General features: G+C 31.1%; 1 protein-coding gene across 1 annotated transcript in view; it reads left to right on the top strand.

Moving 5' to 3' along the window:
* LOC117171639 overlaps positions 1-17,449 on the top strand; it is a 135,065-nt gene that overhangs the window by 116,852 nt on the left and 764 nt on the right. The window lies entirely within an intron of this gene.

The raw sequence follows: 17,449 nt of genomic DNA, 5'->3' as shown, positions 1-17,449 counted from the left end.
TGGGTCAAAAACTCAACTCTTCTTCTAAAAATTAATTTATTTTTGGTTGAGGATAAAAATTTTCTCTTTAAAATTTTTATTCTTTTTTGTTAAAACAGGTTGAAAATGAGTATCGTTTTAAATCAAAATTTATACTTGAAATTTTGAAAAATCAATTTTCTTTTCAAACAAATCTTTTTTTAACTTTAATTTGGAAAACAGACATAATAAAATTTGACTATAGTAGAGCAAAAAAATGGTCGAACCTAATATTTATTATCCTGATAAAAGTATAATTCATCAGACAGAGGCAGAATGAGCTTTGCTCTGAACTAGCAATGAAGGAATCCTCTTCCTCAGGAAATTGCCAGGGAAATTTCCATGGAATTTACATTTTGCAATATCATCATAATGCGTTTTCATCCTGCAAATATGGGCGTGTTTTTAATATAATAAGATTACCTAAGATCCCAGTTTAATATTCATGATCTACTTACCTTCTTTCAATGATAATTTATGACCAAGGAATAAACTGGTATTTTTATCATTATGCATAAATTGGAAAAATAGCGTGCGACGCGTATACGACCCCATTCTTGATTGGGTAATTATCAAATTGAAAACTTGTGTTTCAATTTAAATTAATATAAAATTATGTTTAATAATCAGCAGCAGTTAATACATTCTGTTCGCCGCATAAAGTTGGCTGGTACTAATGTTTTTTTTTGAGATTTAATTATAATTTGAAAATTAAAAATATTGGTAGATCTAATTAATTTTAATAATGCGAATGTAGATAGTAATTGCAAATTTGTTTAAACCTTGACTGACACAATATTCATATCAATAATAATTTGAATTTTATAAGTAGATTGTAAAAATAAGTGATTTGAATTTTTAAATAATTATGCAAATTAAGATCTTCAATTGGTTCTTTAGATTTGCTCAAAACTCATTTTACTCATAAAATTATAAAAAGGTTACAAATTTAGTGCATGGATACTTTTTTCGTCGAATAATTTAGATTTAATAATGTGCTAAGAAAATTAAAATATTTCGAATTAATATGTATAAACTGTAAATCCTTTTAGGTTAATATACAAAATTTAATTTTCTAATAGATAGCCATTTTGGGTAGAAATTCAGAAAGTGAGCGTATTTTGAATATTTTTGAGACCACTTTTTTTCAAATTCAAAAATTGTCTATACGTATATTCATAGCATTCAATCAGACGAACAATTTATCCTGATGACTTTTTTTTATAAAACCAAAATTTACCACAGTTATAGCATTTACAAAATCTTAAAAAACACACGAAAATTAAAATTTTAAGTTAAATAACGCATGATATGAAAAAAAGTCAAGAGAAGAAAAATGTTTCTCTTCCAATGCCCTACAAGGTTATTGAAAATAAAGAGTTTTTGGTTTCGGACTGAAAGGCTTGCCGCACATTGGGAAGAAAAATAACTGGTTTTGTTCAGAATAACGTAAAGCCCACAGATCTTTCCCAACTTCGTCAAAAAAATTTGAAAAAAAGCTAATAAGATATCTTAGAGAGTTTTTCAGCCTGATTTTTGAATTAGGTTTTAAATTTTTTCATAAATGCATGGATAATTTTTTCGTCGAATAATTTAGATTTAATAATGTTCTAAGAAAATTAAAATATTTCGAATTAATATGTATAAACTGTAAATCCTTTTAGGTCAATATACAAAATTTAATTTTCTAATAGATAGCCATTTTGGGTAGAAATTCAGAAAGTGAGCGTATTTTGAATATTTTTGAGACCACTTTTTTTCAAATTCAAAAATTGTCTATACGTATATTCATAGCATTTAATCAGACGAACAATTTATCCTGATGACTTTTTTTTATAAAACCAAAATTTACCACAAATATCACGAAAGAATGGCCTTTTTTCTAGTTGACGTTCCCGGTGCTCGTCAGTAACAGGATAATGGATTGATAAATTTTATATATTTTTAAAAAACAAATTTAATAAACAAATGCATTGTTCGAGCATCTGTCGATGGAAAATTTATTTTTTTCGACATCCTAATTAAAACTGTTGACATAGAAACGAATTTTTCTGTAAACAAAGGCCTGATTAATGTATTTGTTTATCTAATTTGTTTGAAGAAATGATAAAATTTATCAACTTATTATAAATGTTGCTGATACTCTTATTAACTTCTCATCTGAAAAGACTGGCATTTGAACACTTTTCCTGTTATTGACAAGCATTGTGAACGTCAAAAAGATAAAATGGCCATTTTTTCGTCATATTTGTTTGTTCATTTATAAAAAATTGAAAACCTAATTGAAAAATCATGCTCGACCACTCTCTTCGAAATCTTAACAGCTTTTTTCAATTTTTGTTTGTTCAAATCGCTTAATATTTGTGGACTGTACGTTTTTTTGAACCAAAAATGGAATGTTTTACCCACTGTGGGCCGGGAATGTGAGAATAAGATCATATGAACTCCCATCTAACACACAGTCACTGAGGTAGGGATTTAATTTGGAAGTTGAAAAAAGGTAAGGCTGGTGTTTCGACCGTATGTGCTACGTTTAAATCGTAAAAATAAAATTGGAAATGAGTAAATTCAGTTTTTGGAAAACCGGCAGATGTTGCGGTAAAATGTTTAATAACAAACTTTTTTAAAGAACGCGCATTTTTTTAAAAGAGACGATGAAACTACGCCTGTTTTAATATCAATGCATGTTATGAATTTTAATAATATAGATTTATGGAAATGATATACAAGTTGAGATACAAACTCGAGTGCGAAGCACGAGATACGTGATTTGAATGTATTCATTAAAGCCGAATGAGCTTTAACAAAAAAAAGCCATTATCACTAAATTACTGTTGTCGATGTTTTGACTTTAAGTTTTAAAAATCTGTGTACAAGTGTAAGCAATATACAAAGACCGAGCGCGGAGTGCGAGGTAAATACATTATTGAGTGCGGAGCGCGAGAACTAACAGTGGCGCGTCGTAGGCGCTCTCAAACTTGCGAATATTTTTCGTAAAAATATTGCAATTTCTTAAATCTATAAAGATTCTAATTTTTTAATTTCAAGCATGAGTGGAGTCTAACTTCGTTAGTGTACTATATAAAAAAGTCGAAATAATTTCAAATATGATGAAATTGTTATGACTTCACCCTTTTTAAATCCTTGAAAGCTGTAAATTAAACCTTTTTCCATCATGTTAATTAGTCTTCAGTTCGAAACTTTTAACATAAAAATTGTTTCAAATCGGAATCGTTGAAAACTAAACAATATTGAATTAAAAACATATATCGAAACATTGAAAAAGATTTGTATTAATTTTCAATCCTTCCAAATTGTATTGTTCAAAAAATTTATATTTTATAGTTAAGCTGAAATGTTTACAAATTCTTGAATAATCGTTTGAAATTTAAGCGTTAAATAATTGTAACTCTGAAATCCATTTCTTTTATTTTGAACTATATTGTGAATTAATATTATTTTAATATTATTTAATATTAAATAATATTGAACATTATTAAATTTATTTTAAAATTAATCAATTTTACAACTTAAAAATAGATCATTTTCAACTTTAAGGCATTTCAAATTGAAAATTTTTCCGTTTGAGTCTCTCAAACTGGTGCAATATCACATGTATGGCTTTAAAAGAATAGCTTTCATGAATTAATTGAAAAAATTTCATTTCTTCTTTCAACATTAATAGTTTTGCGTTTCGAGAAAAGAGAATTTAGAAGATAACTCGACTACCTTGATTTTTTTAAAAGCCTTAATTCCGATGAATTGCCGGAAATTCTTCAATATTCTCCTGAATTTCTACAATATTCTTGATTGAATTCTCTGAATTCCTGGCAACTCTGAATGCTTTAAATTCTGTGAAATCATTGATTTGACCGAATTCCCAGAATTTCTTTTATTTTCTGAATTCTTTGATATTCTCAGAATTTCTTTTATTTTCTGAATTCTTTGATATTCTAGAATATTCGGATTTCTCTGAATTTCCCTTAATATTTTAAAATCCTAAATTTTTAGGAAATCTCTAAATACCCTGAATTCCTTGAATTCCATGAATTCCCAGAATTTCTTGAATTTCTTGAATTCTTCTAAATGTCCTTTAAATTTTTTGTATTATTAAAATTTCTTAGAATTCGTGGAGTTCTCGTTATTCTGGAAATTCTATGAATTCAAGAAATTCAGATAATCCAAAGAATTTCAATCAAAAGAACTGTTTTTGTGAAAATTTGGCTGACCAAGACAAATTTTGGGTTGGTTTCAAAAAATATTTAATTAAACGAACGATTTTTTTTAATGAGAAAAATACTGCATCTGCCAGAAGATTTAGTGAAAGCAAACAAAAAGTTTTTTTGTTTAAAGCAAATATTCTTTGGTCCGTATAATTATAGTATTCTACGGTTGAACCAAAAAAATATTGTTAATTGAACCAAATCATTTTGTAAGTGAAAAATTCACCAAACTGTATCATTTTCAATATTTCCATTTTAAAATCATACCATTTTAAATATATTTCTGCAATAGGTTTGGCTTGCAGATTTTAAATCGTAGATAATTTGATTTGTAATGTGTATAATTTGAAATGATGTAGTTTTGAATGTTGTTTTTATATAGTTTAATTTTTAGGATTGCCAATACAAAATTTTTCTATTTTATGAACGTTTAATTAATGTTCGGAAATTTTGATAATACCAGAGTTTGAAACTTAACATTTTAAATTCTAAATCTTCAAAATTGAAAAAATTTGTAACGTATAGATCTTAAAAATTACGGCTTTTTGAAACAGCAAAGTTTACAACTTTTATTAAATCTTATTTTAAGTTTCAAAAATTAAATATTATAAAATTTTAAAGATTAATAAACAAAAATGGTTAGTTTTTTACAAGTTTTGTATAGAAAAAAATCAAGTATTCGATTGTCAATTTTTCAAAATAAAGAAATTTCTAATATAAATGATCAGAATCACAACATTATCTCTTAAGCTTGATATAATTCTATATAAAACATTGTGATCTTGCTTATTGAACATTTTTCTTTAAAATCATCCACTTTCTTTTTCTAAATTTTAGGGAATAATTTCAAATTTTTTAAAATGTTTTTCGATTTTCTCTTACAATGTATTTTTTTTAACTAAAAAATCGATTTAAATTTTCTAAGGAAATTAACAAAATATTTTCAAATACTTAAAACTATAGTTGTCTGCAAACTTCATGTTTATAAAAAATGTAAGGTTATCTAAATAATATATTCAATAATAATAATAATGAAAAAATCATTTAAAATCTAAAAATAGAAGCTGTTTAAGTATTTGAAAATATTTTAAGAGAATGAAAATATTTTGTTAATTTCCTTAGAAAATTTAAATCGATTTTTTAGTTAAAAAAATAAATAAAGATATTGATCGGAACTGTGCACCATGCGCTTTTTAATAATTGAATTTTTAAATATATTTGTTTGTCGATTGCTTTATTAATCTAGAACTCATCACAGTTTTATATAACCAAGAAAAATATATACATGGACCATTCCCGTTGAAAAATAAAACCCCAGGATTGAGTTTCGACTAAAATCATTAAATACAAAACAATGGTGAGAATTTTCTACTGAAATTTTATATCACATTATGAAAAAAGTGATAAAAATATACTTTTATTCTATTCAAGCTAGAGAGACTCTTATGTGAATAAGCTGATTGTAACAGAATATGAAAGTAGAATACTCGACATGACATCTACTTCAGTTCGAAGAAATGCACATTTAAATACTGCACATCTTTATAGAAAAAGTTGGAAAAACTTTTGCAACGTCTCTTGTTTAATCGGTCTTATTTTGAGTCCTAAATTTTCTGAAGATTTTTTATGCGCACTAATGTAAATTTTCAATTTATTTTGGCGTGACATCTTATGATTATATTTCGACGTCTCAAATATGAAGTGTAAACTGAGTTTGAAATTTGAAAGGAATAATTCTTATTTCTCACTTGCATCTGATATGAATTTACTTTTAGAGTTTAAAAACAAATTACTAAAGTTATATAGACCACGATGCCAGAGTCCTTCAACTTCCATTTAGATAAGGCAGTAGCGCTCGGAGCTTGTAACTGGAAAGTCTGGGCTCGATTCCGACTAACGGCATTTTTTGTGGATTTGCATTTTAATTCAAAATTTCTCAATATGCAATTGACTCTTGAATGTATTTAAATTAAGCGAAAAGAATAATTTTTAACTATTTTAGCATATTACATTTTTTTAACATCTATCACTTTCTTTTCAATAAAATTTTGTTTAAGGTAGTTTTCGTTCCAATGCGGAAATGCTGTTCCTACACAATTTTATTCTACACAATATATATTGTACAAAAGTATATTGGTCAAATTTTTCCTACACAAAACTTCTTCTACACAAAATGTTTCCTACACATTAATCAACACTTTTATATTTTTCCAACACAAAATGTTTCCTACACAGAATTTATTACTATTCCTACACAACATTTTTTCTACACACAAGATATTTTCTACACTCTTAATGATTGTGTGTAAAATATGCCTGTGTATCTTCACTCAGAATATTTTCTATCTGTAGCAGCAACAAGATTTCAATTAAATCTATAATCATTTCACCTTGTGTACGATATACATTTTGTAAAGAATATTTTATTTACTGTTTTAAATATGTTATAAAAACTTTCTTGAGAATAAAATATTAATATTTGATTATGTGTAGAATATACATATATTGTGTAGGTAAAAAATGAAACAATAAAAACATAAAATAAAATATAGAGTTTCTCTAGGACTTCTTCTGTTTGAAAAAAATTTTGTGAAGGAAATATTCAATATTATTAAATTCTGTGTAGGAAACATTTTATGTAGAAAAAGTTTTGGGTAAGAAAAATATGATCAGTATACTTGTGAACAATATATTTTGCGTAAAAAAATTGTGTAGGAACGGGTGCAACCCGGCCTAAAATTTATATATCTGAAAATAGGTTTTTTATGTATTTAAGAATGAAAATATTATAATAGATGTCATTTTAAATAAAAAACATGATTTTTTATAAAAAATGTTAAAATTTACATAAAAAACATCAATTTTAATCATGTTTTTGCAATTGATTTTTTTCGAACCCTCGCTTCTTAAAAATTTGTTAAAAAATAATCGAATTTTTCTAATGATGGCTGATTTTCCCGGAAAATACATTCTCTACAACTCTACTGCATTACATTTTAAGAAAAAACTAAATAATCTTACAATATAGTTGATTATTTAAAATATGTTTTAAAAAAATTGTTCCGAACGATTTTAACTATAGAAAAATTTGCTTTTAAAATTGGAAACAGTAAAGTTGTAGATAATGTTTTTCCGGTAAAAAATCCCATCATTTATTAAAATACATTCATTTTTAAAAATTTGGTAAGAAGCGACGGGCAGAAGAAATTCAATTGCAAAAAACATTGTTGAAATTTCGTTGCTGTGAATTTTAACATTTTTCATGAAAAATTATGTTTTTTATTTGAAATGACATCAGTTATAATATTGTTTCTCTTAAAATCATAGAAATTTTTTTTCCAGATATCTGAATTTGGCCCAACTATCTTAATGGAAAATTCTTATTTTTTCATTCAATAAAATATTTATATACTGGTTATTATTATTTTCATATAGGATAATAATGAAAATAGTGTGATAAGAAAAAAATTAATATTGAAATACCAAGAAATAATCAAATAAAGTGATATGTCAATAGAATATGAATAAAAGATATTTGCGAATATTAATAATACATTATTTTCTTAAAAGTAAAATAATAAATGATGTTTTTTTTAAATAAAGAATTGCAAAAGAAATCAGAATTTTTTTAATGTCACGGCGCTAACTTCTCTTTGAAATATTCTCTTCGAGACGGATAAAGGTTGAAAATCTCAAATTTTTCATTTGTAAAAAATAGCAATAATAATTATTTGGGATTCATTTAAATAAATTTGACATTTAATTGCAATAAAAAAAAATTTGAATAAAGAAAATGGTAAAAAAATCTGGTTTTAGGAATCGAACCCGGACCTTAAAGTCTCTTACATTGCGGCCCGTGTAACGTGCTTGGATTTATTAAAAGCTATCTTCCAATTTTTCCATTTCCTAGTCTTGATTAAAAACCTTTTTGGGAACATTTCACTGTTGTTATAAAAGGTAAACAATTTGCCTTAAAATAAGCATAGCTTTCTTGTCTTTTTTTTTTCTTTTTCTTTTCCCATTTATAAAAATTTGATTTTAATTCTGAGCAGGTGCGTGTTTATGAAGGATCGAAGAATATGTTGCTATTGCATTCAGGATAACCTATTTTGTATTTATGCTACAATGTGGGCATGAAATCAATAAAAGTTACCTATTCAGTTTGGCGATGGGGTGAAGCCTGTCTCGAGAAAAATGGTATTAAACGTTTAATTGACACATGGCCCTAATAAAGGCGATGGCGTTGTAAATTTCGAGTTTTCAGAAGTTTTAAATATTTTCAGTTATGAGTTCTTAATTCTTGTCAATACTTAAATTAATAAAATTTGTATCTTACATTTTTAAAATAAAAGACAGGAACGTTAACATGCTGTTAAAGTAGAGATGTTTAGGTAACATAAGCTTGACTCTCATTTTTAAAGGAGGCTTTTTACAGAAATTTTATTCATATTTGAAAATCTCAAAATAAAAAAATTGATAAAAAATTTTGTTTATGTCGAAAGCGATAAAAAGATCAATTAAATAATCAAATTGGCACGGTTTTCTAGTGGGGTTTGGTTCTCGGGGACTCAGTACCAATCCTGCTTAAACATTTCAAAAATAAAAAAAATAAAAAATTTTAGTTTTACGTAATCGGGAAAGAATTTTAAAGAATATTCTCAATTTTTCGACACGAAGAATTAAAAACATCTTTCCGATGACTCATTTCTATGATACGATGAAAATTTACAAGAATTAATAATTGTGAAAATAATTTTTAAACGAATTCGGACTTTGACTTTTTTCTATCATGCTTTGTAAGTTCACAAGAATTATTTACTATTGAACCTATTTTCATAAAAAAATTCAGAGTTTGGCTATTTTTTCAGGAATAGAGTCAATCTTTCCACGCAATAAACTAACAATATCTTCGCAATGGCTAGTTGCTATGATACTTTGCAAATTTACAAGAATTATTAATTATTAAGACAATTTAAAAAGATTCAGACTTGGACTAATTTTCAAACAATAAGCTTAATTTTGTACGGATTCATCTAAGAATGTCTTTTCAAAGACTCTTTCCTATAATGATTCGTCAATTCCCAAGAGCTATTTACTGTATCAACTATTTTCATAAAAAAAATCAGAGTTTGGCCATTTTTCAATGAAATAGGCTCAATTTCTTCACGGAATAAACAGAAAATACATTGAAAAAGGTTTCATGCAAAATCTTCCCAAACTGAGATATTTTTTAGTTTTTGGTCTTTTCATCACTAAAATCCATGTTAAAGAGTGAACAAATGGACATTTTTTCGAGAAAACGGCTCAAAGCTCGATTTTCAGGCTGCAAAGAAAAGTGCCACCGACTGTCAACAAGTGTTTGGCGTGACGCTCATAGGAACAGTCCACTGGACTAGCCGACTAACATTTTGTAGTTTTTCATTCGCTGAAGAATAATATCGAGATCCGAAGTTGAAAAATGAAACGATAGCCATCAGTGCAGCACCATAATTCCTTTTTGCATGGTATTAAAGAAGATAAAGTGAGAATAAGTAACTGTTGGCGCTAAGCTCACTAGTCATCCGCATCAAGCTTTCTGACCAAAATATTGTAGTTTTGGACAATAATATCGGGTTCTCAAGGTCGGAAAATATAGTGGTAGACGTGAAAGCAGCATCGAAGTTCAATTTTACTCGCTTAAAGAAAGAGAATTGGTACCTGTTTTGCGTTACAGTCACACATCATGCCCATTTGGCTGCCCGAGTTACATTTTATATTTTCAAATCTGCTGTTCAAGAATATTATTTCAGAAGCTATTCAAATGGCTAGATAACCTCTTATGAAGCACACATATTGTTACTTTTGCATACTTACATAGGTTGTAGGAAAATCCTAATTCGAAAATGCAAAGCTCAAAAAGGTCAGTTTAGTTTGTGTTTTGTTGTTCTGAGCTGTGAGCAGGGTTTATGATCATATTGTGAAGTGATGTCAAATGATAACCAACATTATTTTTGTATCGATCATAGACAATTTACCATAATACAGTAGCAAAAAACGTACATGAGCCAAGGGTTCGTTCGCCAGATTGGCACGTACAATAGTACCCTTTAATGGGATCAGGGTCATTTTCATTTTGAGCGTCATGTTCTAGGTCTTCAATAGGCACATAGCCAAACCAAAGTTGATGTTTGGTCGACTTATGAAATCATGAAAATACTCTTACTTTTATCAGTCCTTAGTTTGCAGCTCATCTTGAATGTATGCTTGAACTAAGTTCATCAAATAAACTCCAACAGTTTAGATTTTCAAAAATTCCAACGCTCAATGTGGAAAGTCTTGCATATGTTGAGAGCTCAAGCGCATCCTCTGAATATTTTTGTCTTGCAGTTTTTCCTCTTCTAAAAGCACTTAAACAACGTTCACCTCCCGAGCTCTCTGTAGCAATTCCCTGACCAGTTCTTCATTCGCACCCTGCATCTCATTTGGTACATGGTACCTTGTATTATTATTTACTGTGGGATAGAAATTCGGTAAAAATCACCGAGATTATGAAGATGCGGAACACAAATGATTTGATTAAAGAACTTGAAAATGGACTCTCTCATCCTATCTTCATTTCTTTCAAACTCATTTCGAAACATAGCCGCATCGTTGTTCTTCCGGCCCGAGAAATGTGGTCCATGAATGTCGAGTATATATGTGACCGTCCACGAAGAAAGGGACCTTAGGGTTAGTAGGAAAATTATTCAGTAGAAGCGATTGAAGAGACGATCGAAGTCAAGTACTCACAGAGTTGAGGACAAGCTCCGGAATCCAGCCCCTCCACGTATGACTACAGCTTTTCGCTCCGCGTTTAGCAGGTCAGACGAGCTATTGAGTCAGAAGGATACAGAACAGAAAGATGTGTCAAAATTGGTGGGGTTGGATTTTTCGGGCCGACCGCACGCTTCGAAATAGGCAATTGACACCTTTCTTTGCAGCGTGATAACAATTACAATTTTGCAGATAGAAATTTAATTCTTTTTAACATGAAAGAGCAATTAAAAACTATCGATAGCATTAAAAAAATGAAAATCGACCCTTTAACCCTAAGGTCCTTTTTTTCGCGGACAGTCACACATCCATTTGGTGACACTATCAGCACAGGTTTCACTAAGTGGCGCCCTCTATGTACACAATATGACTGTCGCAAAGTGCGTTCATTGTTACTTTTTTCGATTTGATTTTAGGTATCTGAAATGTACACGGTCACTCTTCTAATATTTGGATTTGGATTGTATAGCTCATTTTCAAACTCGGTCAAATGTCGTTAGATATATTCGTCTAATGTAATCGAATAAAAGCCAATATTGCCAGGCACGAGTCGTAGCATCAAAGAGTCTCTAATAGTTGCTAAAGCAAGACCTACAACTTGTCCGGTTGAATACTGTGACATAAAGTTCAGAGAAATTATCGGTTCTTGCCGCAACTTGCGCAAGAACTTTAGAAGGTCCTTTATTGTTTCCTGCCTATAAACACCTTAACCGTGTACTGGATAGCAAAAAGTTAAATGTTCCAGAAACTGTTAGTTTGTGATATTAGAAATAGAGTGAAATTCTCTATCTGTAAAACTGTGTTCATCAGCAAATTTCTTTGAATTTATTGCCACGCTGCGAAGTCTATGCAACTGAAAAAAAGATGAAGAGACACTGTTTATTGAGAACCAGAAATTCTTTCAAAAATATAACAAGACACGCGGTTCCTTAACGCCATTGAGAAGTGGTTCTATTGTACAAAATCTCAATCCTGTATTAAGATAAATAAAAAAAAAATAATAAGGAATTTAATTTCGCAAAAATAAGAGAATTTCTGAATAAAACTACGAATTCAAATTTTTAAATCTTAGTATCAAATATCAATTATCAGTAATAATCAACAACGTGCATCAACACTAAAAAGAGTAAAACACATAAGCAACTCAATAGTAGTAAATCATGATAATCAAGCTAATCATGCTAATCATGCTAAATTGAATTTTCAGCAGCTGCACACTTGCACTTCAAAGCAACGAGAAGCTCGGGAATGGGAAACTCCAAAGATACAGGCGTAAAGGGGCTCCCACTCCTGTGAAGTTTAGTTTTCGGGGGTAATGCGGGGGAACGCACGGCAGCGTCCAAGGCAGCGCGCACTCGAGCGCGCCTCAATCTCAAATAGGGTGGGGGTAGAGCAGAAAAAATTGGCTCACTTCTTTGGAGTCGGGACGCTCGTATATTTGAAGCTCGTATATTTGGAGTTGGAGACCGATCAACTGGAAGATTAATTGATTGCTTTGAAGAAAATGACAGAACTATTTGCAAAAAGTTTTACATAAATGCTGTGGGAAAAATTAAAAGAAAGATTATTTTATATTCAAAGACGAATAATTAACTCGTTGGCAGGAAGTTATACAAACAAATGATAAAACGTGGATAAAGAACAAATAAAAGCCATTGCAAACAAGTTTAAAATATGATTATCCTATTTCCCAGTACAGTTATGTTACTTTTATTAAAACAGTCAACCAATCATCCACATGATTAATCACGGCCACTAAGCATTTAAGTATGACAGTTTGAGTATGTTTTCATCTTATAAATTAAATGAGTTAGGTACAAAATGCAAATATTTGGTTCAAAATTGAATTTTTTGTTAAAAATTTTTATTTTTTGTTGGAAAATTCATGTTTGTTAATGAAAAATTTTATTACAGTGAAAATCTTTTGTAGTGCCGATTTTGGGAATGACGTTGTGTGGGAACTAATCTCTTATAGTCCGCTCCACTTTTGTTTTTTCACGCTTGAGTGCTTTCCTGAATGGCAACCGCAACCCCGGGGACGCCGCGTAGCTCCTGTTACACCCACCTGCGGCGCGGCATCAATTCTCGGAAGCACTATAAAAGGGAGGGCTCTTTAAGGGTTCCACTGTATTTTAATGAAAACCTGCCTTATAAATTGAACATTTAAATTGTTTGGCAGAAAATTTAACGATGTAGTTCAAAATTAATTTTTTGTTAAAAAATCAACTGTTTAGTATGAAATTCATCTAATTTGCGCAAAAGTACAATTGTTTGTCGAGAATTAATCTTTTCTGGTCAAGTATTCAACTATTTTTCTTAAAATGTGCTGTTTTGTTTAAAGTAAACACAAGGTTGGTATAAAACCAAAATCTCATTTAGTTGGAAATCTAACTACTTGGTAAAAATTCATAATTTTAGTCAAAACTAATCCATTTGGTATAAAATTCCTTTTCTTTTGGGCCCAAATTAATTTTTCTTAACTTAAAGTTTAACTATTTCATTTTTTCTTAAAATTTATTTGATGTGTTAGGTCAAAAAATAGATTTGAAAAATTTTGAAAATTTATCTAATTTGTGAAAACTTATTTTTTCGTTTAAAGATTAATTTCTTTATCTGAAAAGGCTGTTTCATTTCTGATTGAAAATGGGTCGCTTTTATTTAAAAATGTAACAGTTTTCGTGAGAAACATCAATTTTTCTATTAAAAAAAAAAAAAACGTTGGTTCGACTTGTAATTGATAGAGCTGAAAAATGTTTAGTTTTTAGTTTCCTACAGTTATCATTACCCTAATATAAAATGTTTGTAACAAGGGGAACCTGCACACTCTAAATTTTTTTTCTTCTGAATAATACTCTTCCCAGTAATAGAGCATTACCCTCGTAATTACCGAACTTCTAATATGAAGAAGTAATAAAAATTATGATTCTCGACCATTTTTTAGAACCACAGCTTTAAATAAATTCAAATTTTAATAAAGTTAGATCAGGCGGTAAAGCTTTGAGAGTGTAAACGCATACTCTCAGCTCGAATCCTGATGCTGGCATTGTCCTACATTTTCTTATTAATTTTCTTCGTCGCCTGTTACTAATAATTTAATTTAAATTAAGAGAAATATTAATTTTGAAGCATTTTTTAATATGAAAATTGTTTTTTTAAACCTTGAAACTCTTACTTTATAATATATTTTTTTCATTCTGAGTTTTTCATTGAAGTGAGCATTTATGTTTTGTTTATTATTGTTTCCGTACCAATTAAAAATAAAAATAGAAAAATAAGAATAGATTAAATATTCAAACATAAGGAAATGATAAAATAAAATGACATAAATCTAGTATATAAATTAAAGTCATTCTCTATTATTTTATGTTTTATTAAACTTTTACTTGGGTGAACCCAGTTATACATCATAGCCACGGACTAAGTAAAATGATTGATGCGATTAGAATGTTATAAGTTAATTCAAATAATTTAATACGAAGTTTGAAACTTCCTTCGATGATATTGTAGGTATACAATTACGAGCGGCCACGAGCGTTGGAGGTGACAACAGTCACCTCTGGATGCTTTCTTAGAGCTACCTTCTGCCACTCCACGGTTTTTTAATCGCTCGCTCCCTGACGGTCAAGAAAGTTTCTTACAATGCGACAGGATTTTAATAAACCCGCCTTCTGAACCGCTGCCAATACCCTACTGACCCCTAAATGTTCAACATGTTCAGTGCGTCTTGCGTGCACATTGCCTGTAGACAAAATCACAATGGGATAAATAGATGCATGATTCACATTCCTTCATATGGTATTTACTTCATACCTTAGCTCGCCATACTTGTGGATCTTGGTTGTATAGGTTGACAGCAAATTACGGTTAAGCGGACAAGCAATGTCGATGATAAAGACTCTTCCACCTTTTTGTTCTCGCATCGCAATGTCAGGTCGATTGGCCCGGATGTAATGATCCGTTTGGATAGTAACATCCCAATATAAGATGTAATCTTCGCTTTCTAAAACGGGCATTGAAATGTATCTGTAGAAAGGAATCCATTTTTCTAAGGTCTCAGGTTTAGGGCACGTTGTTAATGTATAATGCCCGCTACATCATTATGTCTGTGCGTATAATCTCTCTGAGCCGTTACGCGACAGCCTTCAATAATGTGCTTGATGGATGCGTTAGTATCCCCACATAATCGGCAACGGTCAACCACGTCTTGATTTAATACTTGTTTACGATCATTCGTGGTGTTGACAACCTTGTCCTGTATCTCAATGAAGAATCCTTCCGTGTTTGGATACAGAACACCCTTTCTTAGCCAAATATTGTATGCCTCACTATCCACTTTATTTTGATCTAACGTTTTGGGATGCTCGCCATGGTTGGCTTTCTGCCTCTATTGTATTTCTAATTCCTGTATGGTTTCTCCCTCGCAATTGTACAACTTGTGATTCACACAGTTTTTTGACATCTACAACAACCCTGCCCCGTAAATGTCGTGGTAGAACTACCCTTTCAATCGCTGAATTTCTGTGATGCATTCGGTGCTTCGTCATTTCTACGCGAACAATTCTTTTTAACTTTTCAATGTCGGTGTTAGACTATTTTATGAGCCCGAAGGAGTACGTGAAGACAGAAATGGCGTCTGTGTTAATTGGCCTGATTTTGTTTGCAGAGTTGGGAAAACTCTACATAATCAATTTGAGTCTCGTACTAAAGGCAGTTGTTAGGCTTGTGTTAACTACCGTATGTTAAATACCCTCAGATTCAAGAATACCCAGACATTCATATGATTCGCCTGCAGCCATTGCCTCGATGTGACTTTTGAAATCGTTCTGTAACTCTGCGGTCCCCAATTCCCCTCTGATTAAGTGCACTGTTTTACATTTAGCTAGTCCAAAGTCCATGAGGATTTCATTGGAAAACTGCTTTGTGACGTCGATCACTTGCTGTAGTTTCTGGGCTGAACTAGCGTACAGCTTCAGGTCATTCATGTAAAGAAGATAGGTCACTTGATGACCATCTTCATTATCATGAATTCTGAAGCTATGAGGCATGCAGTTTAGTGTTTTGCTTAATATTTTCAACGCTAAATAGAACCATATTACGCTGAAGGAGTCTCCTTGAAATATACCAGTCGTAAAGCGTATTGATCTAGTTATCCTTGGTTGTCGATGATCAAAATACTTGATTCTTGTACCCCAGAGCCTTATCACATGGCTTAAAAAATCAATAATGCGTGGACAGATTTTGTAAAGTTGTAAGACTTCAAGCAAATAGTTATGTGGCATGGATGGAAACGCTTGCTTGTAGTCAATCTATGCCATGTGTAAATTCCTTTGATGCTTACGAGCTTGAGTCATAGCAACAGCGTCTATAGTGACTAGATCTTTACGGCCTCGCGAGTTTTTACAACATCCTTTTTGTTCTTCTGTAAGAATGTCAATCTCGTCGCAATGAGAATATACTTTATCTGCAATGATAGCTGTAAGACATTTATAAATTGTTGGAAGACAGGCTATCTGTCGAAAGTCAGATGGATTTTGAGCATCTGGTTTTTTTATAACATATACGTTGTTCCCTGGAGCATAAAGCCTGGCATCAGATGTGGGTGTTGAATGATCTTCTGAAAACACTTTGCCAACGCAAGATGCACACTCGTTAGATGCTTGTACCACAATTTGTGCATCATGTCCGGGCATGGAGCTTTCCAATAACTTGCCCTTTTCAAGAGCGCTGAAACATCTAAAGTTGTGATGTTTGTCAGTTGCATTTGAGGGGTTTTGCTTGCCCTTATTTCCTTCAATTTGAACCAGGCAGTGTCCAAATTGCATCTGTTTATTTTTCCCCAAACACCTGACCAGTAATTAGTGATATCTTCCAATTGTGGGACTTCGGTGTCTTGCTGGTTATTTCATTCAATGTTGCTGGTGTTAATGTCTCCATTTGCCGAGGATGGATGATTTTAGTAACATGGTTTATCCGATCTTTCGTTGTATTTCCTTTTTTGTATTGAGTTGATCGATCAAATTTGCACCTTACTTTGCTGACATCCATATCCAACCTGATCTTTTATGGTGGATCTCGATCCCGTGCTGGGACAAAAACTGCACTTGCAGGCCTAGTTTTCCGGCCCAACGTTCTAATGGTTGCCACATGCTGTGGCCCCCAGCTGTGGGCCCTGGGGCGCCCCGACGATCTTCGGGAAGCGACAAGCGTTTCAAAATCTTGATTATACTCTCCATTTTTCATTTATGGGTTTTGGTGTTCTAATTAATCCCTTTCCTCTTCGTTATCAGCCTATTTTAATGGGAAGCAATGTTAGTAGCAATGCTACCGCCAACATAGACGTCAAAGTCATGAGAGGAAAGCTCAAGTTCTACCGCGACATCAACGCTGAACACCTTCGATAGGGTCATTCCCTAATA

This window comes from Belonocnema kinseyi, chromosome 4, assembly GCF_010883055.1.
Source record: "Belonocnema kinseyi isolate 2016_QV_RU_SX_M_011 chromosome 4, B_treatae_v1, whole genome shotgun sequence".
NCBI classification, from domain to species: domain Eukaryota; kingdom Metazoa; phylum Arthropoda; class Insecta; order Hymenoptera; family Cynipidae; genus Belonocnema; species Belonocnema kinseyi.
Note: the sequence above shows the minus strand (reverse complement) of the source record. Positions and strands in the feature narration are given on the sequence as shown.